We start from the raw sequence: 23,894 nt of genomic DNA on the forward strand, positions 1-23,894 counted from the left end.
TTGACATTCCACCAATGTGTGGATGCACATGTTTTGAGTGGACCGAATGGATAATTTCTTTATGCAAATATGTCTTTTGCACAGTTCCAATGGATGCGCTTGTCATCTCTCAGATATTGTTTCCTTGATACGCTCTTTCCAGAGGCGTGACCAGATCCAGAATCCTTAATTTCTATCTGAAATACATTTAGGGGCAGAATCTGGTGGATTAGCATTTCGTGTAACCTTGAGACGCTCTCAATTGCTTATGAAGAACGGGGATGGAAGAAACTAGAAATTGATGGCAATTTGTACCCTCAACTAGATTCCACTCAATCTTCACATTTGATGCCTTTATCATCACACTGACTCTTTGATCTATCCCTCTGTCATTGCTGGACCCAGATGCCTACGATCCTCTCGCTGTGGTATGCAGCCTGCCCAGTGCTATGAAGCCTGGTGGGTGGAAGAGTGACCTTTCTATCAAAAGAATCTCATGATTTCCCAGGCAAGACCAACTCACAACCTTTCCAATGGGTTTCCCCTCAACTCTTATTCTGAGCATTTAGCTCTTTAAGCATTTGACATTGAAGGGCAGGGGCAGAAGGTTGTCATATTAAGATCCAGACCTGTCTGCCTATTTTATACTTCTTTCACTTCAACTTTACCATCCCAATCTTCCAAGAAACAGTCACATTTCCAACAACCTTCCAGAGAGGAGCTCAGTTTTCCATGCCTAAGTAACGTATTATAGTCCAAATTTCAACAAGCGGTTAAGCTTCTCTTTTTTGGCAGAGGGTTGTGGTTAGGAGATCTTGTTTTGGAATGACACTGACTTTGGCCTGAGCTCCCGTCATTGGTTTTACTGTGTGACCTTGGTCAAATTGCTTTTCAGGCTTATGAGGCTTAGTTTTCCTAATCTGTAAAGGAAGAATAGTAATAGCCCTTTTCTGATGGAACTTCATGAGGATTAAACGAGGAGGTGCAAATTAAACTCTTAGGCCAGTGACTAGGATAGGACATGGCTGAAACTTCGTAAAGATGAGTAGTCATTTTTACTCTGTCTTTCCTAAGACTTTTCCAGTCTCACTCCCTTCTCCTCTTTTGTCTTTTGAAACATGGAGAGTTCATTTTCTGACCACTGTGTGTGACCTCCTATGTCACTAAGGGGATCGCTTAAGATTCAAGCTTCATACTTCGAGGAGACAGTAAACATTTCCTGAGAGCCCACCATGTGCCGGGCACTTTGCTAATGCCTTATACAGTTTCTCACTTAATCCCCTACAGCTCGCTGAGAAGTTAATATTCCCAATAACACAGACAGGGCAACTGAGACCAAAAGTTTAAATAGATGTGGTAAGGTTGTCCTCGCTCCCTCTCTATCACACCAGGCTGCTCCCGAGGAAGCTGAGCCATCTTGTTTTTCTAGGGTAAGAGAGCAGGTTCTGAGCACTCCCAGTCTTCCAAAGCCACAGGCTCTCCCAAATAAGTAGGCATTTAGATGGTGATTTTATACGTTTCTCCTTGGGTCTGAGAGTTTGCTGTCTCTCGTGGTCCCTGGGTGAAAGAAACCAGGCACCGAGACCTTCACCGGAGATTGGCTCCATCAAAATGTCCCTTAAATGGTAGAAACCCAGTCTTCTGGTTTACCATCCGTAGAATAATATGGGAGCCTACAAAACATGAATAGATCATGATGAATGAAGAGCTGATTATTGTCTCTGCTATCACCCACCCACCTACCCGATTTGGTTGGTGTGGGGAGGAACCGCTGAGTTGGGAGGGTGGTTCTGATGCTCCATTGGCTTAGAGCAAAGAGCGGAGTCGGAACGACGGTCTAGCGGAGAGAGCTGTGCGTCAGGTGGATGTCGGGAAGGGCAACGGATTAGGGGAGGCGCCAGCTCTGTCACCCCCAACCCACACACAGCAGTATCTCTTCGTTCTGTGTTCTGTTTGGGGGCTCCATGGGAGTGGAAAATGAGTTATCATGCTACAATAATAAACTAATATGTCAACACACCTGCTATAATTATAAGAAACTTCTCCAGACAAAAAAGAAGAAAATACTGGCTGCCGGAAGGTTTCCTGGGAGGGGCCAACGTTTGCCTTGTCTTCTCTCCTGCTCTGAGACTGAGAAATGTGCCTTCTTGAAGACCCCGCTGAGAGGACTGTTTAGACACTAAAGCAGTTTGGTTCAAGAACCAAAGTGCTTATCTCCACAGTAAAGTTGGCACTGAGTGTAGAGCAATTTGTGAGGAAAGATAAGGCATGATAAGCACGATACAGTGAAGAAACAGAGCAGGGTGATTTAAGTTAGGCAAGACGGACTTGAGAATAATCAAATATGAAAGGGGAGTTCTGAAACCTCATTGTCGGTGCATAGCTGAGACTGGGGACACATTCTGATGCCCGAGGGGTATCTATGTGTGTGCGCGCACGTGCATGCATCTATGAAATGGGTCCTTCTTTCCAGAAATGGTGAGCCGCCCTCCCCCACTCCAGCACGACACCTGCCCGCCACCTCAAGCAGTTCAGTGGTAGGTGCCCTTGGTGTAGGATTTGCTCAGCACGTAGGCACAGATGTGATGGCAAAGGGCATGATCAGGGGTGCCACGCAAATCGGTTAGGACAGCTGTCAGTGCCAGACCTCCCACATAGAACTCAGAGGCCACCTTCAGAGCCCAGAAAGCTTCTCCTCAGGGGATTTGAAGATTCTCCAGGTATCTAATCTAAGTCAAAAAGTAAGGATTTTGGAAACGTGGCGTTTAGAGGAGCGTAGGGTAAGAGGGAAGATGGCATTTCTTAATCCTAGTTCCTTATTTGACACCAGCCAAGGTAAATGATGGTAATGTTCTGCTCTCTGGAACCTCCTCTCCACCACCAGACAGGGGTTCTCATTGCCGTCAGTCCTACAGTAATGCTCTTGTGTGGCTCTCGCTAAATAGTTGTCAGGTTCTGCCCTGAAGGTAACTCCATGTCATCAAGAGGGGATGATGGACAGAAACATATACAAACACACACTTGCTTTCAAAAATAAATACAGGGGGCCTCTAGTTAAAAGGTGCTATGTAAAGTAAGCAAGCATCCTGTTTCTTGCAAAGCAAGCACAGAACTCTCATTAACCTCATAACCACAGCCCGTGTTGGTATTAAGACTCAGACCCCTTAGGGCTTGATACTTGGCTTAGAGAGATTCTTTGTCTTGGCCTTGATTTAGGAAGTAAGGTCCCTTGAGGTTCTTTGGTTCTATGTCTACGACAAGAGGTGAGTCTTCTAGTAGACAACCCAACTGAACTCAGGGTCGCCGTGCTATCGCACACGATGTGGTCTTTTCCTCTGGGGGAACGAGCATTGGGACTGGATTCAAGTGTCTTTGTGCAGATCTGGGACAGGGATAGGGCCTTGGCCTGCAGGGGAGACCAGGAAGAATAATTGGGTCTGTAGGGCTGGTTCCTGTTCCCAAAATTATCTTGATCTTGACCTGAGGGCAGCCTGTGTTGCCTCACTTTCTCTTATGTGAGAGAAACCCTCTGTAAATCCCAGGCAAACAGCTCTCCCTCATCACTTCATTCACATCCCCACGTCTTTGTCAGTCTCCCAGGGAGTCCCGGGAGCACAGAATGAATGGAATCTGTGCTAGGATTGAAGGTCTGACGTGACAGTGAGACCCTTGGCTGATTCTTCCTCAAGAAGGTTATGACTTTTAGGAAACAAATGATGTATCCATATAAGAGCTCTGGTGCACTTGATGTTTTGTGTTTACACTTTTAAATTTCTTGTCTGTGAGAGACATGCTCGATATATTTGAAACTCTTGCAATAGAAGGTCTCAGCATTAAATCCAATTTTTAGCATTCTCAGTTAAAAATCGGGACTTCTATCATTTTTTTCTATCTATCTATCGTTCATCTATCTATCTATCTATCTAATCATCAATCCATCATCTATCATGCATCTTCTTTGATGCAAGTGCTGTCTTGTTGAAGCTGACCATAGATTGAAGGAATTTCTCTGTGGACTTAACATGCCTAAAAATCTAGCTTTCCTTCTTTTCTTTTTCTTTCTTTTTTTTTTTTTTTTTTTGAGAGGGGAGGTGTTGTTTTTGTTTTTGTTTTTCTTCTAGAAGTTTTGACTAAGACCCAAGTAAAGAAAAGAACCAATACTTAATAAGAACCCACTAAGTCCCAGACACGTTGTTAGGTACTTTATATACATAAAGACTCCACAAATAAAATGGCTTGTGAGTATGAAGTGACATCTCTCCATCCCCTTCCACCGCCATTCCCAAACGACCCTGGTCAGGAATGCCTTAATGGAGCAGTCCTTTGATCTAAAATAGGCAGAAGAGTGGATAAAGGAATGGAGACGTAACTGGAACTCTTCAGCCAGAAACGAAAGGGACTGTAAATTCTAAGTAGTTGGGACTGGACCGGAGAGCCACATCATTTTGGGGCTTGCTTTTGAAATGTGCCACCACCTCTTGACCACACAACCTCTGCCTGCCACCGACCCCACCACTGTCTCAGGTTAATCTCAGGCAAAATTGTAAAGAAGGCCAAGGTTACTTCCTGGAGTCACACTGGTACTAATAACAGCCCACAGTAACCACCTCCCCTAACGTGCGCGCGCGCGCGCGCGCGCACACACACACACACACACACACACACAGGCACCCATGCAAATACCCTGTAGTGGGTGGCGGTGCTACTTCAGACTGCTCCTGATTCATCTCTCAAGCAAAACGTCACCAGCCTATTCCCTCAGGGCCCTGCTCTCAGATCTGGAGCTGATAGACTAATTGGGGCTAATGTGATAATGGGCAGTAATGACATTTACTGTTTTTATCAGACATTTGAATTTTAACAGGGCCCTTGGGAAATGCACAGGTTGACAATAGGGGACAGTGGCAAGTTTGGTGAAGGCTAGGAGGCCAAGGGGCTTTTCAGGGCCTGCCTAAATTGCACTCCCCAAACCTTTAAGACCTTTGAGACCCGCCTGAGTTCCACGACCCTCCCCAATCCACCCCTGCTCTCCCAATGAGTTTTTCCCATATTCAAAAACCTCTGCATTCGTGTTATGTGAACTAGGAACACGGGCGAGAAAGGAATATGGCTACCACTCACTCACCATTTCACCTGAGTGGGACCACCGCGTACTTTTTGTTCTATTCCGTCTTCGCCCACGTGCAGACTTTCTTTTTTATACAAGGAACTTCTTGGTTTTGATCACAAAATCTTTGTGTCTTTGCCAAAACTCAATTTCCCTTTTTTTCCCACAAAGGGGCGTTCTGATGAGTTGAAGAAATTTGCTTGGACGCTTAGCTCATGCCAGGTCAGTGTCCAGGAAGGCTCAGGAGAGAAAGTTAATGGTTAGGGGATGGTATTTTTCCTTGCCAGGGGCCATCACTCACTTACACAGTGGAAGTGCATTTGTGACCCAGTGAAGCAGGCCCTTGGCCCAGGGAGACAGGGCCGCAAGGACGCTTGAAATCTATAGCTCCTCTCCGGGATTCCGCTTTTTCTTGTCCAAACTGCTCTCTTTCATTTCCAGTTTCAGCATCTTGGTCTTTTTCTCTCTAGCTCCTAGGGAGACGTCTGGGGAGCGTCAATAATATAGTAAAAAAAGACCATGTAAGTATCAAGAAAGAATAAGAACCTGGATAACCCACCAACGGGATAGTCAGCTCTTGCATTGTTGAGAGTTGACTGTCCCACCTGAACAACTCAGATTCAACCCTCTCTCTCAGGACTCTCCCTTCAAACTTCCCAAAGATCTTCTCTGGGGCCAGGGGAGAAATTGGTTTTTCAAAGTCCATGGAAGTTGCCAAGGGTCACTGTCAAAGAGACAGTCATGGCACCTGGAGAGAGCCGCTTCAGAATCTGGTACCTGCACAGCCAGGGCACTGATCTTGATGCCAAAGGAGAGTGGACTAAATACAGATTAGTACACAAGACAGGTGTTTAAGAGGCCCCCCCCCCATCATTTCCTCCAGATTTGAACTTCTGCTTAGTTTGATTTTACGCGCACCCTTCCCGATGGTGTTCTGGGGGAGCCAGCGCGGTGCTTTTCACCTGAAACAGCCTCTAAGCTGAAAAGAACAGTCACCAAATCAATTCCTCATCCATTAACAGGTTGTCTCTCTGTTCTTGAGACACAGGCATAACCTGGTTAGACCTGTTTTGTTTGAACACTAACGTGTGAGTTGGCCAAATGCAAATGAGCCGATGTTTGTAATCCTTTATTTTATTTTTTTAAAGAGCCCGGCGGCCAATCAGCAGAGGGGGAAGTGACTTAGGGAATTCCCGGTTGGTGGCTTATTGCTTAACATCCTACAAAATGATTTAAAATTATTGTCATATGCATTTATTTCCACTCTGATGAGGGCTCAGACGTGATATCACCCCTGGTTCCCTATCCCTGTAGGAGCTGGTGTGAGTGCTACATGCTGCCTCCCCTCCATTAGCCACAGCTATTGGATTTCCCACCCAGAATCGTTAGGTAAATGAGGTAAGTCTTTATTTTTAAACCTTCTTTTGAATCTGGAGTTCAAACACCTGAGTGGAAAGAGAAGTCTGCCTTGAAGCAGACAGATGAAAATAAAACAGACTCCCGGAGGCAGCTGGCAGGAAGTGAAGCTCGCCTCACCTGCGCTCACCTCACTGGGTCTTATTAGAATTTTATTTTGGAAGGCAGCCGGGCTTCTTTGGATATTATCTGTGAATTGGCTGCATTGAGTTCGGACTTCCAATCACTGTGGATTTAAAAGCCCCTTGGGTTCCCTCTGCGTGACAAAGCCATTTCCCTGGGCTGAGTTCTGAAACAAAAAGGAAGCTAGGGACAGGTGACCCTGATATAGCTCAATGAAAAGCTGGTTGGTTAAATAGCTGTTGGGGCTCGGAGCACGCATCCTCACTTTCCAGAGAGGTCTTCTGTCGGTAATTTTTCTGACTCATTGGTTGTAGGGAAAGGCAGATTTGTCTGTAATACATTCTGTTGTTGGAAAATGGCTGGGAACGGGCAATGGCGCACACACCCACACTGGAGAAAGTGGTCGGGCAGTCCAGGTTGGCAAGGGCACTGGGGAGAAATGTACACCTAAAAATGGCTCTGTCCAGAAAAAAAAAAAAAAAATTGGCAAAGAGTTTTGCCATATTGCAAGGGGACAGATTAACCCTTTGTTTGTGCCATAATGGGCTACTGAGACCAGACAGGCAGTTGTGAGTCAGCAGCACCAAATGCCTTCCAAAACAGGGACTCTTTTAATATTGTTTGGACACCATGGAGAAGTGTTGGCCTCAGTGTGGATGGAACTGGGAACAATGGGGAATTAATCTTGTTGGTACATGACAACGTGGTGTTGGGAAGTAACATTTTCACCATCTGTCTTTGAGCGGATTTAGTATATTCCCAGTGTAAGTGTAAGTAAGTGACTGGATTGAGAACTTTCCGATGGAAGGTCTAATTCAGGAATTGGTTCTGTAGGCATGGGTGTGAGGATGTGTTCAGATAGAGCCTTTCTGTGTGTAAACGGGCAGCCGGGGATCACGAGTGGTCATGTGCTAATTCCACGAGGTCGAGGGAAGCGCTAATTTCCAATAGGAAAGACGAAGTCATTAGGAAACGTCTCGTGGGCTAGAGACCCTACCACAAAAAGGCTCTTAAAACATTTCAAGAATAATTTTAATAACTGTATTTGGAGTTGCGGAAGGCTTCTTCGCTTGTCCTCTTTATGAGATCTAGAATCCCGAGGCTGTGAAATAATTCATCCATTCCATGTTCTTATAACACAAAGTTGTGTAGGGTCACATCTTTTCTACACCGACTGCTAATGGCTGATGTGGACAGCTTTTAAAAACAATGGGAACAGGAAATGAGGGTCTTTTGGAAGTCTGTGATCACATTTGAAAAAATTACAAATATAATGGAGACAATCCTTCTGCATGTGTCCGAAGTATTTTGCGGAGGCATTTTAAAAGAAGGTAACTTGGAGTAACGCTGCTGTGAGTTCTCTCGCGTTGTTGTTCAAGATGGCAGTGTTAGCCAGGCCCTTTCTAGGGTGACCGTGGGCAGGGCAATGAATTTGATACAGGCCTCATATGTATGGAAGATCTAAAATTCAATTATATTTGTTCTTTTGTGTTAAAAAGTGTCTATTTGGGGCGCCTGGGTGGCGCAGTCGGTTAAGCGTCCGACTTCAGCCAGGTCACGATCTCGCGGTCCGTGAGTTCGAGCCCCGCGTCGGGCTCTGGGCTGATGGCTCAGAGCCTGGAGCCTGTTTCCGATTCTGTGTCTCCGTCTCTCTCTGCCCCTCCCCCGTTCATGCTCTGTCTCTCTCTGTCCCCAAAAAAATAAATAAACGTTGAAAAAAAAATATTTAAAAAAAATAAATAAAAAGCGTCTATTTGTCAAATTCAAACAATGTTGTTTCCATTATTTTTTTCCACTTTTTAATATATCGTGAGCTCCCCAAGTGGAAACGCCTGGGGCCTTTCTGAACCTCTGAAAAGTCCTACACTCACACTTATAGTTCTGTGTTTATGCCCCCGTCAATTTACCCAGATCCTCTTTCAATATCTTTTTGACCCCTTGAGAGGCTGAGATAATGCATCCAATTAACTCATTGGAAACTGGAAGGAACTCATATCAGGTCCTAGGTCCAAACGTGAGTGCTCTGGGCCAAAGTTCACTTTCAGGAAGGACGATTTAGCTGTCTGCAATCTTGTAATATTTTATTTCCTCCTCGTCCTTCCCCGATCCCCTAAATTAGGGAATTTTAGCACTGGGCTGTGTTTTTCAGACCCCCTCGCTCTTCTGAAAGCCCAGTGTGAGAACCTTGCCTGATGTGAAAGCAAGCATAGACAGAGAGGTTTATACAAATCAGTAAAAAGCCAGTCTGTTCCCCTTTCTCCAGACGGAGGCATCCCCACACCCTTTCTAACAGATGTGATTTTCAAAGACCTGTGGGAGATGGGGTGGGGTGGATACCAAGAATGCCACGGCAGAACCTGCCAGCGCACTTGAGAAGCAGTGCCACAATTTTAAGGGACCAAATACAAACTTGGAACCTGATTTTTCAGTGACACCTTTTTGCTGCTGTTTCAGCCTCTTTCTTTTGTTGACAGCTCTTTCTGGTAAAATGGAAGCGACAGTCATTTCTGTTGTGGGTGGGGCCCTGGTGGGGAGGCATTGACTCCACTTCAGGCTCTATGTTTAGAGACCACGAGTTCTCACCCTGGCTTTGTTCCTGAGTAACCGATGACGTGCGGTGGCTTTCGGCTTGGGTAAACTGAGTCCGTGGTGGGGGGGGGGGGATTGTCATCTGAAGACAGAGGCAGGAAGGCAGCCATATCTTGCCAGTGTTCTCTTAAATATGTTGCTGAATAACTGAGGAGATGAGGAAGATACTAAATTTTTCTTAATGTTTTCTTATCTAATTTAAAAAAAAATTTTTTTTAATGTTTATTTATTTTTTGAGACAGAGAGAGAGACAGAGCATGAGCAGGGGAGGGGCAGAGAGAGAGCGAGACACAGAACCTGAAGCAGGGTCCAGGCTCTGAGCTGTCAGCACAGAGCCCGACACGGGGCTCAAACTCACGAACTGTGAGATCATGACCTGAGCTGAAGTTGGACGCTTAACCGACTGAGCCACCCAGGCGCCCCTCTAATTTTTAATAGTATGATTTTAAATTATATGATCTGTTTTAAGGTGCAGGCTCTTGCTAGAAATAGGTGACTATTCTGTTTGTTTCAATTGAACAGGGTTTTAAAGGGCCAGACTCTTAGGTTATGCAGGAAACAAATAGTGCAGTGGGGAGAATGGCTCCCGCAGCAGCTAATATTAGGATGAGAGGTATGTTCAGGCCAAATGGCATTGATGTCAGGAAGCCGAGATGTGCCGGAATAGAAATGTCCACAGATCCCTCAGAGTTATTTGACAAAAAGTTTATTGGACATCGGTGGGCAGGGGGGGGGGGGGTTGGGGGGTGGGGTGGCGGATAGGATATTTCTTTAAGAATCTTCCCTGAAGAATTTCAGACTTACGCTTTTGAATGATTGGGGCACAGTGTGTACAAGGCAGTATACAGGACTGGAAGTCAGGAGACCTGGTTGTCTAGTCCTGGCAAAGCTGTGTGCCCAGACCAGCACGCTCCAGCTTTCTGGGCTTCCATTTCCTCATTCAAACAAAGGAGTTTGAACCCGATTATCTTTAAGATGCATTTCCACCCTCAGATGCTGATGACCGGGAGAAAGCAGGTAAGCCTAGTGGTCAGCTGGTTTAGCTTGAGTGGCAGCAGCTGAGAAGGGGTGGGAACTGCCCTCCTAAGGATGAGATGGGAAAGGAAGGCAGTAGGAGCCCTTCAGTGGCTTCCTTAAGGTCTTCAGAACTTTGGCTGAGGGATATACCTGGTGGAGGTATTAAGATCGGATTCCTGGAGTCTTTATGAAGGGTGTTAGTATCCGTTCCCGTGGCAACGTCCCGTCTTTATCGATTCGCCTCATGTGTCCAAAGTTGGTGGGAGTATAGAAGTGGATGAAAACCAGGTGTTTTGTGGCAGCCAGTGGACACAAGCAGGGACTCTAATGATATCTTCTGTAAAACACCAACGTGGCCTGCTGAAAGGCGAACATTCAGGCACCCGTGGAGTCTACTCCATTTGTGTGGTGCTGATCAGCTTGCTTGACTGATTGCCCATGGATGATTGGGTAGATTGGATGGATATGGACTCACTTGTTCTAGAGGAAGACCCAAGAGGTAATCAGAAGGGGAGTGTGGCCGGCCCAGCCACCGGGCAGCCAACCTGGAGACTTGGTGCTCTCAGAGGGCCTCAGCATGACTCTGGAGCAGCCGGAGCTTACAACAGGGTCAAGCGGAGTGGCCCATTTAAAGAGGCTCCAGGGGTTCTAATTGGCCTTGTTTTAAAAGAGACACCCTGGAAAATACCCCTTTGAAAATTGATTTCACTAGCACCTAACCACACTCTGTCTTTGGTTTGTTTTATGGGCTGGGCCCCCTGTTCTGGTTCATCGGATTCACATTACCTCTTCTCTTCCGATCTTTCCACACACCCTTGTCCTTAGAGCCTCCTTCTCTGTCCTTCTCAGAAGCATCTTCAACACTGTTAAGAGTATCTGCCTATTTATTGAAAATATGGCCAGCATGGGGGCATTTGAACATGTTTTCGGAGGAAAACGAAGCCAAAAATAAAAAGAGAATGAAGTGCCTTCTATAATATTTTGATTATTACGCTTAATAGACCACCTGATTAAGCCCGTTATTTTAACATAGCTACGTATTTTTACTTTTGTATGACCTTGTCTCGATGCACTTTTTTTTTGAGGTTGATGTGATTGTGGTGAACTTAAAATTGCATCTTTTGTCCCTTCCACCTCACTCTATGTCATGGACACAAAATGAACAATCTTGGGGGCTGGGCCCTTATTGGCCCAACCGTGATATGAGAAATTTCCATCACCCTGCCAGCCCTTTCTCAGCTTGATACAAATTTCTTCTAACAGTCTATTGGCTCTTTCTTGGAATACGAAGGGGGTCTTCCATTTTTTGTGTATGACAATGGAGCTTGGAGAGTATGGCTGTCTTGTGGAGATTATTTTGGGATCCCTCTTAGGAACCTTTCGAAACAAACCTCCCTCAGTAGGGCAAATGATATATTTTGGTGGACATGGTAAGTGAGATCTGGAAGGTGAAGGCTATTTTCGGCACTGTCTTCATGGTGACTACTCACAAGACTTGTTTTGTCTTTGAAAGGGGCTTTAGATCTGGCCCCAAGTTCAGCCTCTGTCTCAGTTGTGTTCACTTAGAAACTCAGACAGCACTTAGCTCATCTTTCACCCAACTTAACTCCACCAGCCAGAAGGCTGTGGGTTGAGGAACACTGATGAAGAGTAGACTTTGACCACTTGTGTATCAGAACGGGCAGGAGGCTGTGAGTTTTTTGTTGCCTGGAAGCAGCTGGAATGTGGCACAGAGAACACCAGGTGTAGCGTCAGAGTACCTGGGTTCAAATGTGACCCTGCCACTGAGTAGCTGAGTGACTCTGGGTGAGTTATGCAAGCTCTAGACTCTAAGTTTCCTTTCTGGAAAATGAGGTTAATAACATCTGCACATGGCTATTGTGAGGATTAAATTAGAGCCGCCACCCCCCCCAATCTAAAAACACCTGGACAAATGCCTGTAAGTAAATAATTAGTAATTTGTGGAATGGAAATTGAGGCTAAGTCCTCAACAGGGGTGTTCTCAAAGACTCTTGACTGGGTGAGAGTGGATGGATAATTCCGGGATTTTGTTTTCAAAGTGATCAACATTGGTTTTGCACTTAGCCCATGGAAATAAATGCCATAAGGTTTTCACTGGAGAAGGCAGGCAGCAGGGACATGGAGTAAACCATGTTAATGGGGGGCTTCCAGATGGAGCTTGTCCTAAGCTGGCCGCACGCCACCGCCTGTGGGAGTTCCAAGCAAGGCTTGGTGCGGGCACACAGCATGTTCCTATCCATGTGTCTTGATACCTGCCATAGAAGGGGCCTCCAGAAGAAGCTGATCCCCCACAAGGCAGTTCACTTGACTAGCTGCAACCTCATAGACCATTGCCCACCCCTAAAATTCTTGATATTACCTCCAGATGTGTACTAACCGCCACCCTGGGTGTTCTGGAGGCTTTGAAAACAATTGCCAAGATACCATTGCCAGACCCAACAGGGGTCTGCCTCTTGGTAAATTGTTCAGATGACACTTGTAGTCATGTGGAAACGGTATCTAGAGGCTATTTGAGTCGAACAAGAAGTGTTTGCTGTTAATAAAACAGCAAGACTCTAACCTGGGATCCAAGAGGCTCCTGGTGTACATGGAGAAAATACAGGTAGTTTGTCAACCTGGATGTGGAAAAAAAAATGATATTTTTGTTTTTAATCATCTAACTAAAATCTGACATTTTCTTTCAATGTAAATGTAGGCAAAATTCTACAGTAGTGTTAGCTGTAACTGTCACCAAGAGAAATTAGACATTTTTATATACATTACACCTGTTGCAGATGCCTCAAAATATCGATGTTCGTCATGATTTTGATGCCATGGAGGTTGTTTGACCTGCACTAGATATTCTTATTTAATGTGTTAAGAAGCATATATATTATTATTATATCACACTAATTGTAAAAGTATTTAAAAAGCCGATCGTTGTATTTCAATATAAGCTTCCTTTCTAATCTTGCTATTTTAGTTTGTCATTTAAAAGCATTATTTTGAGGAGGGGTCCATAGGTCAATACCAGACTGAAAAATGGGTCTATGTATGTAAGTAAAAAGCTAGGAACCCTTAATTTAGATCATTCTCTTGCACAGGGCCAGTGAAATGATTTCTGAATGACTTTAGCTAATAGATGGTCTCTGTAAAAACAGGGGTATATGTTCTTCCCACTCTTTGCTTTTGCCTATGGGTAGCTTTGGAGTTGTGGAGGGACCTCGGCATAATGAAAATAATGATTAATCATAATTAATAATAATAATACTAATAGTAATAACAGCTAACATTTGTTGGGTGCCGGCCATAAGCTAGGTGTTATTAAGGCATGTTCAATGTCATATTTTACTTAATACTACCAAATGCTCCAGGAGGTCATTCCTGGGGCAATGACAAAAGATTTCCCTCTTCTCCCCATGTTGATTGAGTATTGATGCAGGTGAAGACAGGGGATGGGACTGACCCCCTGGACCGGGCCAATGTCCTCAGTATACAACCTGTGCAGTAACACAGGGCTCCCCATTTAGAAAGGCTCTGTGCTTGGTTTCATGCTCTGAAATTCATACAGTTTGAACAAGGGGCTCTGCATTTTCCTTTTGCGCCAAGCCCTGCGAATTATGTAGCTCGGTCCGTCTCTGGATGTGACGATGTTGTAATGTGTGACAACTCCTGATACCCGGAAGCTGGGACTCTACTGTGGAGATCCCCCTGTTCCTCCTTAGTCATCTAGCTGACCTTTGGTGGAAAGCTGAGGCCTGTCACAGAGGGAGGCTGTAGTTTCTGAGTTGGTGAGTTTTATGATTTTTTTTCTTTTTTTTTTTTTTCTTTTTGAACATCAAAGATTTCTTTCCTCTGAAGCAACTGGAGGAATGTCTGAGTAACAGGCTGGAAGGCACCTGGTTCCCTGCCTTTCTGGTAGGGAGCTGCCTAGGTTTGCTGATGAGTTGTCTTCATTTTTTTACTTTCCAAAGTGTGCTCTGCAAGGGAAAATGAGCCCCGGTGTGCCGAGAGCCTATCATTCTTGTAGGAAGGTGCTATGAATGAACTTGGCTTTCTTGCCCACTGTCATTTAATGGTTATCTGTGGGAAAAGAAAGCCCTACTTCTAAAGAGGAGATCCCCTAGTCTGCGAGGAAATTCAAATAGCATTTGCTTCTCAAGTTCAAAGATGATCATGGAATAAGCTTTATGAGGCTCTGTCTGCATTTTACAGCTCTGTTTTTACAAACTGTCCCAGGATCATGGACCTGGTGGAAGATGGGGGACCTTTCCTAGGTTCGTTTGTCAGAGTGATGGGATTCAGGCTCTAAATGACACATCCACATCCTTTCTTTCATTGGTGTGATGTCTACAACACAGCAGGTCTGTCATCAGGACCTATGTGTGACGGCTCAGGCATAAGGTGCTCTTCCAAAGGAGCCATAATTTCCCCTTAATTTTTCAACAGTGTTTTTTTCCTTGTTGTTATGACCGCTCTTTTATCATGGCTAATAAGTCTGAGGTGGCTTCGAGCAGCCAAGCCCAACCCCTGAGTCAATGCGGGGCTTTCGACGAGAAGCCAGACTAAAGTTTGACAGATGGGTTTGAGGGGCCATGTGCTGCTGTGTCTGTAGCATCTGGGCTGATGGACACCAAAGGCACGTTTCGTAGTATGCCACCAGGCTGATTGGTGTGCCTCCTATCCACATTTAGGGCAAAAATTATGGGAGCTGTCCTTAAAGAATCTCAATTTCCAAAATAAAAGCGTGAGGTCCTAAAAGACACCCTCTTCCGCTTCAGAAATACAAAGGATCCGTTTTCAAAGTTGCATTTCCTGTCGTTCCCAGAACCCCGCTCCCGGCCCCGTACATTTACTGAAATATATCCAGTCCCCCATTTACTAGCTCTGTGTCCCCGGGCAAGTTGCCTACCCTCTTGTGCCTCCTCGGCTGTAAAATGGGGATAATTATTAGTACCAACGTCCGGGGTTATGGCAAGGATTGAACGAGATCATTTAAAGTCTAGCTCAACTCCTAGCACGTCAGGACTGCTCGATAAATAGAAACTATCGTCGCTATCATAGTTTTGGTTGTTGTTTTGTAATTAGTCTGAGAGATTCCATTTAGTGGCTATCGATCTTCCTTTGGCTGCAGCATCTTGGTTTTTTCCTGGAAAGAAACTCGAATCTCGACACGGTCAAATCCATTGTTCCAGTGCATCCCAACCCCTCCCTGGCTCCAATCCCCACCTCTTACCTCTCTCCACCCTTCCCGCATTCCTGCACAGTCGGTCTTCTTTTTTTTTTTCTTTTTCTTTTTCTTTTCTTTTTTTTTTTTTTCAGTCAACTGAGGGTGTTGTTAAATCTTTTATTTTTCTGGCTGCCCAGTTTGGTTCGGAGGCACTCCACTCCCGCCCTGCTCATGACAAGAATGCTGGGGAATGCTCAGCCAGCCATGTCCCTCCCCTGTCAGAACACCCAGCTCTTAACGCTCCCTGAGAAGCGGCATTTCTGAGGCCCCACCTGCTGCCGTGACTCCCCCATTGAGCCGGTGGTCTGGTGATGATGAAGACCGAATGGCTGAGAGAAAGCCGGGGGGTAGGTGGTAATCGAGGGGAACATCGCACATTGCCCACGTCCTGTGCTTGCTTCTCAAGGCTTCGAAAGAGACACTGAGAGGCTTTCTCTGATTGTGTACGTTGAAGGCTGGGTAGTGATGCCATTGCTTAATTAGTGTTGTTGTGATCTACATTTGAGTGATTTGTTTAGCTCTTTGTGGCCCTTTTGGGCTTGAGCTCATCATGTGATATTGACAGAGTGATGAGAAATGGGAGTGCAATCATGCTTGAATTAATGCGGAAATCACATCCTCAACGTCTCGGGTCCTTTCCACATTGGACGTGGGACCTCAAGTCACTTGGCGGGACATGAGTGAGTCTTCACAGCCCACCTTCGAGGTAGGTATGGATAGCCTCGTTTCCCTGATGGAAAAACTATGGTCCAGGGACCAGAGGTTTTCACATTCTGCTTATTGCCCAGGGCTGGACCGAGGAAATCTGTGGGAGAGGCTGGACTGAGACTCGACACGCTGAGTCTCGGCTTTAGGAGGTAACCTGGAGACCACACCTCCTCCCTGAGCCGTGTTGACTTTCGGAAGTCAACCATTGGGAAGAGCGGGGTTTGGGTTTTGATCGTATCCTGGCAGCCCCTTCTCTGCCCCTCTTAATCTGATTCATGATCTTAACCTGGGCTGACTGGAGGCAGGCCGTGTCATTCTGCAGATCTTGGACACCCCTCAGTGCCTTCGCAGAGCCAGCCAATGGAAAAAAAAAAAAGACTGGAAGCCAGTCTTCTGGCTTCGTGGCCCTGCCAGCTCTGGCCAGTCTATTCGATACCTCCTTTTCTTCTGAGGGAGTGGGAAGGGAGCATCCAAACTGAAAGCACAGGTTTTTCTTTGGTTTTTATAGGAAAAACAAATTGGCATGAATGCTCAGTCAAACCAGCTCAGGCTGTTCGGGCAGATGCCTTTCTTTGCCTTTTTCTGTTTATTTTCCAACAAATCAATGCTTAACTGCGTTGTTATTGGAGCAGAGCAACAGGTGCAAAAAAATAACTCTGCTGCCAACTCAAATGAAAAGGTAGGGCTTATACCCTCTGGGAGGTATGCAGAAGATAACAGAAGACCCTGCCAGCAACTGAATTAACAGCTCTGTTTACGGTGGGTTTTATGTTAACAGCTTGCTCCTAACCCTCCCACACAGAAACGTGCCATTGTCTTGGGGACGGACAATCAGCCAGCCAGACAACTAACTACCTTATTCTCTCCCGAGTGGAGATTGGTTTTGGCTGAGGCTGCTTTGTGACAGTCGGGGGCATTATCCTGTCTGCCAGTTCGATATCTTAGTACGGGTTTCCTGTGAAGGCAAGGGCATGGGGTTGCCAGAGAGAATCCGTCCTGCTTTTAAATGTAGTCACGGTTCTTTCCAAGGTTGGTCGTTTCCAAACGCCAGCAGGCTGCCTGGCTCCCTCTGCTCTGGCTTCACTCTCTCCCCAACAGGAGGTGGGGAATGAGCTCAGACGACTTTGGAAAGAGCTACCATTGTTTCGGAAGTGGTGTCTTTGCTGAATAGTCCATCAGGGGAGGGCAGTGTCTATGTTCTGTTCATTTTTGTGTCCCCAGCACCTAGCAGAGTGCCCAGCACCTAGTAGACATTCCATAAATGTATATTAACTGAAGGGGATGAGTCAATATGTATATTAGCAAGACAAGCATTTCTTGATGACCATTTCTTGCCACTGAAGGCTAAGACAGCAATTTTCTTGGGTATGAAGAAGCCTCAAATCTAGGGTGGTTGAGTAATCTTTTGAAAGCCTAAGATGGGGAGTGGGTTGGGTAAGCTAGCCATGAGATTTTGTGATGGAAGCGATCGTCATCTAAATCCTCTGCAAAAGCTATGTTCTGAGGCAAGGTTTGTTGGCTCAGGTCTTCAAAGGCTCATACTTGTGAACAGCTGAGCACTGTTGAATTTAACAATTCAGTAGGACTGAGCATTAGGGCCTGCTTTATTTCAAGTTAGCAAATAATGTGATAGACTCTCCACAGGTGGCTTGAGTTCTCTGGACTGCGGGTGTTATCTCTGACTTTGAGAGGATTTCCACTCCGAGGTGTTCCCTTCAAGGATAATATCTCCCGGAGTTAGCTATCTTGTTGTGAAAATTTGAGGGGAGACAAGTAGGTGAGTCTATGACCAGAAGTTCTAAACCGTAATATTGCTTAAAGATTGGTGAAGGGAGCTTCTTAAAAATGAAGATTCTGATTCAGAGGTTTGGGGTGGGACCCAAGAAAACTTTTAAGTTTAAGCCCTCCTTAGGTGATGATGATACGGGTGGTCTATAGACCAAACTTTGAGGGACACCTGTGTGACCTCTTCAGCCTGGTTGGAAAATAAGTGTCCTAGGAGTAGCCGTGGATGCTCTAGTCTCCACACCTGGGTCTTTCCAAAGACCTGTAGACACCTGTGGTTGTAATAGGAAGTGAGGCCTGTTTTTCTTCTGCTATACAGTTTCCTCTCTATTTTATGATTATTTGGTTTTAGACTGGAGAAAGGGGATTAGCAGGGAGACAGATACTGATGTTCAGGGTGTGGGGAAAATGGTGAATTCTTTACTGCATTGCCAAACAGAGGTCCAGAATGAATGAAGCCTTGTTCCTACTTCAACTGCCGATGGAGGGGGTTGGTGGGGCTCTTCCTGTTATCACCGTAGGGAAACAGGGTAACGTCCATGCCAAGTAAGAGGGTAAGAATAGAGTCTCTCAGGCTTTCTCTCATGTGTCAGAATAAACTTATGTCTCCTGGCCCTGACTCCACTACAAAGGTTTCTTTAAATTTCAATCTACCACGAGTATAAGAGAGATTTCTTAAAGAGCCATAGCATACAGGGATCTGTAGGAGTCAGTGGTCTTTAGAGGGCCTGGAACCCACAAAAATATATGCAAAGCAAGGTGTGAATGTGCATTTTTGGGAGAAGAGAGCCCTAGTTTCCAAAGGCTCTATGACCTTTGAAGATTCAAAGCTTGCCCTATTCTTAGTTTGTCATATCTGAAAGGGATTGATAAAGGCCCAGGAGGGCATATAAGGCAATCTTTTAATCAACTTTGGTGCCTGTCCTCTGTCAGTATCTGCATCTTGTATGAGTCTGGCACCAAGAATGATAAAGATCAGCATGATATGTATATTTCCAAATGGCTTACAGTCAGTAAAGTGTATCTATAATGGATCAACACTTGGCTTCCCAACACTGCATCATCACTCACGAAAACGCTTGAAAGCACAGGAATAATGCTTCAGATATTGCCCCTGGGAACCTGAAATGTCTATTTCAAAACACATTATGAGGGTATGAAATTACCTGTGAGGTAATCCCAAGAGGATCAAATACATTCCCCAAGCTTGATTCACATTTTGATTCATTTGGAAAACATGAATTATTGCCTGTCTTACATTCAGTTAAATTTCACACGTACATGAATTTTCTTTTCTCCTCTTTGGGAGTAGTTCTTTTGAAATGACAGTCATATTGAAACAGGAAGTCAGGAAGCTGGTGGAATATCCTCAGGGCAAATGCTGTGAATTCACCTGCTGGTAACTTTGATTAAGGACCGAGAATGGTCTGAATATCGCCGTCATCACAAAAGTAATTATTTAAAATGCCTAATTGCTCCTCTGGCTTGAGGAGTAAAAATACCCACGAGGCAGCCAATTCTGTGGCAGTTCGGGGATGATGTGGTTGAATGAATAAAGGAGTTGGGAAGAGGGCAGACCATGACTTTGACTCTTCAGTCCTCGGGGGCTGGGGACAGGGAATGCAGGCCAAGCCCTGCTTCAGATCTACTCTGTGACTCTGATCGCTCCCAGTGTGTTTTCACCCTCACAGCAGGAGCAAACCATGTTTTTTGTCCTGAGGTCTCATTCAGAGGAAGAAAATAATTATGGGCTAGTTTATTTCCAAAATATAAAATACAAATTACTTTACTGAGTCATAGAAAGAGTATTTATATTATATGTGTATACATGTTCATATAGATGGCATACATATCCACATATATACATGTGCGTGTGCGCATAGATACGTATATATGCATAGATCTGTTTTAATGGCTATAGGGCTATCATGGCCCAGTTTTCAGGCTACTAACACATTCCTACCTGAGCATCTTGTAGAAGTGGCAAAATGAGAGCAGCTTTCTATTCTTTCATTCTGAAGGCTCTCTCTGATATACTGGCAAGAGAGAAGACAGAGACTCACTGGGGGTCCTGGCATGATTGGATGGACCAGAGAATTTTATAACCTTGGAGAAGCTCAATAAAGGTGTGAGGCCCCAGATGGCACAGGGAGAATGCTGTGACTCTGTATGGAAAGGGGGGAGGGGTGAGGAGGGGTTGAAAGCAACTCTGTCTTCTGGCCAAACACGCGCTTCTCAGCAGAAAGTGGCTAAGTTCCCAGAGATTTATTGCTGGACGGTCCGAGTTTCCATTCTCTTTTGGCTCCAATTCTTGCTAACCTGTGTGACCATGAACAAGTTATCTGACCTCTCTGAGCCTCAGATAGGCCATCTGTTAGGCGACATAATACTTTATAGAGTTATTGTGAGTACTGACTGAGATAACACATTTAACACTATCATCATAGAGTTGGCACATTTTAAATGTTCACTAAGCCCTAAGGGCTATAGTATAGTTGTTGTTGTTATTTATTTATTTATTTATTTATTTATTTATTTTACAGTGTTCGGTCCGAGATCCCAGTAGCCACACCATGGATCGAAAGACCTACATCCCTCCAGATGAGCATGCCCAAACTAGGTCATGTTTGTCTCTGTTAGGAGGTTCTCTATGTATATTTAAGAAGAGAGAGTGGCACCTGAGCAGCTCAGTCAGTTGAACACCCAACTGTTGATTTCAGCTCAGGTCATGATCTCACGTTTTGTGAGATTGAGCCCCACGTCAGGCTCTGGACTCACAGCATGGAGCCTGGTTAGGATTCTCTCTCTCTCTCTCTCTCTCTCTCTCTCTCTCTTCTTTCTCTCAAAATAAATAATAAACATGTAAGAAAACAAAAGGAAGAGAAATCAGTTGAGCAGTACTTGGTCTTCTTAGGAGCCCCAAGACTGGGCAGAACCTTCTAGGTTCTAAGGTATATGGCTCCAGCTCCCTGCCAGAGTCCCAGCCGTGCCTCCTTCCCCTTGCTTTTCTGTCCCTATGAGACTCAAATCCTAGATTTGCAGTAATCGAGCATTCCTTGGGCCAAGGGACCCCGTAGGATAGAGAAGCCCTCTGGCCACAGTCTTCCAGGAGCTCTTGCCCCTCTCCTCTGGACCTGCAAACCAACTGGTGTGTGAAAGTACGATGCCAAGGCGGTAACGAAGAGCTGGTGGGGTTGTGCTGTCCCACTGCTCCCGGCAGCATGGTGTGTCTGGTAGGAGGAAGGAGGAACAGGAGGGATGGCTTTTAGTCCCTGAGCAGGGACCATGCCCGGAGGGGCAGAGCACAGCTTCTGTGAGCGGAGGCTGAGAGATGCTGGTCATAGCTCAGCCTGATGGCGCATCCATAGAGCAGTCCAAAATGGGAGGTGGGGAGGCCGGAGATCCAGCCTCGACTTGACTATGCTGGCAACCTGGGATTGCAAAGCATTGTATGGATGGTAGAAGTTACAAGCCTTGCTTGAAATGAACTTGGCTCTCAATTTCCTCCTTGGAGATGCAGTAAAATAACAGTAATCACATGATAAAGAATAATAATAATAATTATAAACACCACCTGACATCTATCGAGTACTTACTATGTGTCAAACACTTTTCCAAGGATTTTACAGGCATCATCTCATTTTGTCTTTCAACAACCCTTTTCATATCATCTCATTTTATAAACGAGAAAATTAGGGCCCAACGAAGCTGAATAACTTGTCCAAACTTGCCCCGTTAGTAAATTGGCAAAGCCAGGATTCGAACCACGTTTGTCTGACTCCAGAGATGAGAGCTCCCAACCATTACACTATCCTGCCTCTGAAGGATCTACCCTGACCCCAAGAATGTCCTCGAAGGCGATCAACACAGTTTAACGAGAGACTCATGGGCAGAACCTATAACAATAGCTGACATTTTGGGGGCACTTGCCATGTGCGAGATAATATGTGAGAACTTTGGAAACATTCTCATTTAACCCACACATCAGTCAAGCTGGTACCAGATAGGAACTTAGCCTTTGATGAAAGCCTGGAGGAGGACCGGGGGAAGATAGTGGCTTGTCTGCACATCCGACTGGCACAGAAGTGGTCCTAGTCCTTAGCAACTGGGGCACCGTGGGGGTTTGCGTTTCACCTGCATCTTCCCATTGACAAAGTGGGAAGGAGAAAGTGGCCTGTCTCTCCCCCATCAACGTGGGCTGTGGCCACCCCGGCACAGTGCAGTGTTATCTCTCTGCAGAAATGGGTTTTGGATTGACCAAATGAGAGTGGCTCATCATTTACAGGGCAGTTGATGCCTAAGGTTGAATAGGTCCGGGCTGGAAGCCTGGCATGAAGTACTCATCTGTACAGGGTCTACTGGGTAGCGTGCCTGGCTCTTCTTCTTCAAATATAGAGCGGACTTCTGTCTCCAGAAGTGTCAGTCTTAGAAAATGCTGCGCAGGGGGCGCCGGGCTGGCTCAGTGGGTGGAGCACGCAACTCTTGATCTTGGGGTTGTGAGTTTGAGACCTGTGTTGGGTGTAGAGATTACTTAAAAATAAAAACATTTTAGAAAGAGAGAAAGAGAGAGAGGGAGGGAGAGGGAAAGAAGGAAGGAAGGAGAAGGGAAAGGAAGAAGGAAGGAAGAGGAAGGAAGGAAAGGAAGGGAAGGAAGAAAAAGAAAAAAGAAAAGAAGAAAGAAAGGAGCTGCTGCACAGAAGGTGATTTCTTGGGTAGATGTGGAAGTCTGGGCAATCACTGGGGCACAGAGTCAAATACCATTCTCTCCAGTTGTTGTTGCTCATGAAGGGAAGGATAAGAGAATGCAGATGGAAAAACCCTCTGGGTAATCCGCATTTCATTCCACTTTGGGTTTGAAATAGAATTCACAGGTTGTGTGCTTGCGCGTGCAGGCGTGAGTGCGTGTGTGTGTGTGTGTATATGAGGTAATTACTCTTTGTTTGTACCCAGCACTGCCCTAGGGGCTTTAAAGCCCCTTATCTTTTTTAATCCTCTAGCAAACCTATGCTGTAGGTACAAATGCCAGGCCTTTTTCCCAGGAGAGGGCACAGCAGTTCAGAAAAGCTAGGGGACAGCCCAAGGTCGCCACACCAGCATGATCAAAGCCTGAGCTGCAGCGGCTGGCCTCCACGGGCTCTCTTTTAAGTAGTGTTCTCAACTGGGGGTTATTTGGCCCCAGGGGATATTTTGAGAGTGGGAGCGGGGGGGGGGGGGGGAGGCTGGAAGGGGTTGCATCTGGCATCTAGTGGCTACAGTCCAGGGATGCAGCCAACACCCTACAATGCCCAGGGCAGCCATAGAACATTCCCAGCCCAGGATGTCAGTCATGCAGACTTGAGAAAATCTGCTTTTCACCCAGAGCACTTGGCTGAGGATAGTTGCCGGAATCCCCCCCTTGAGCTGGAGATGAAGAGAGGTGGGTTCTGTTCTGCACGTGCTTTTGACTTGAAAGGTGGAGTCATTCTTATTTAGGCTCTGAATTTACTTTTTCCAACCTTGGAAGAAGTTAACTATGTTCGAGAAACATCTTCAGAACTGATACTTAAAGAAGGGGAAAGGAACTGATTTTTCACTGAGGCCACGTGTACTGTGCCAGACCGGACAGCTTTAACTCCATTGGGTTATTCATCCTTCAACACAGGACATCAACATTCCCCTCCATGCCGCCTTTGAGGCCAGAGAAGAAATTGAGTTTGGAAAGGTTAGCATACTCAAGATCACATGGCCTCGGATGGGGAGTCTGGATTCTAACCCACACCTCCAAGGTTCCAAAGTCTCTACCTGTATCTACATGATACATTTTCTTAAAGAAATAATAAAAGCTATGCTGAAGGTAAACTGGGAAGCTTAAAGAGGAGCATTAAATGATCCCCCTACTTTGTAATTAAAAGGATTTCTTTTTATACCCCATAAAGTAATCACCATGTACCATAGAAAGTC

General features: G+C 45.6%; 1 protein-coding gene across 2 annotated transcripts in view; it reads left to right on the top strand.

Annotated features, from left to right (window-relative positions):
• Positions 1-6,306: 6,306 nt before the first annotated feature.
• Positions 6,307-23,894, top strand: part of EHF (ETS homologous factor) — a 40,182-nt gene continuing 22,594 nt past the window's right edge. The window contains exon 1 of one of the 2 annotated variants that reach the window (XM_030333117.2): positions 6,307-6,484. The gene's annotated coding sequence lies outside the window, so the exon portion shown is untranslated. The remainder of the gene's footprint in view (positions 6,485-23,894) is intronic. The other variant, XM_030333120.2, reaches the window with a different exon arrangement.

Source organism: Lynx canadensis, chromosome D1 (assembly GCF_007474595.2).
Source record: "Lynx canadensis isolate LIC74 chromosome D1, mLynCan4.pri.v2, whole genome shotgun sequence".
Classification (NCBI taxonomy): domain Eukaryota; kingdom Metazoa; phylum Chordata; class Mammalia; order Carnivora; family Felidae; genus Lynx; species Lynx canadensis.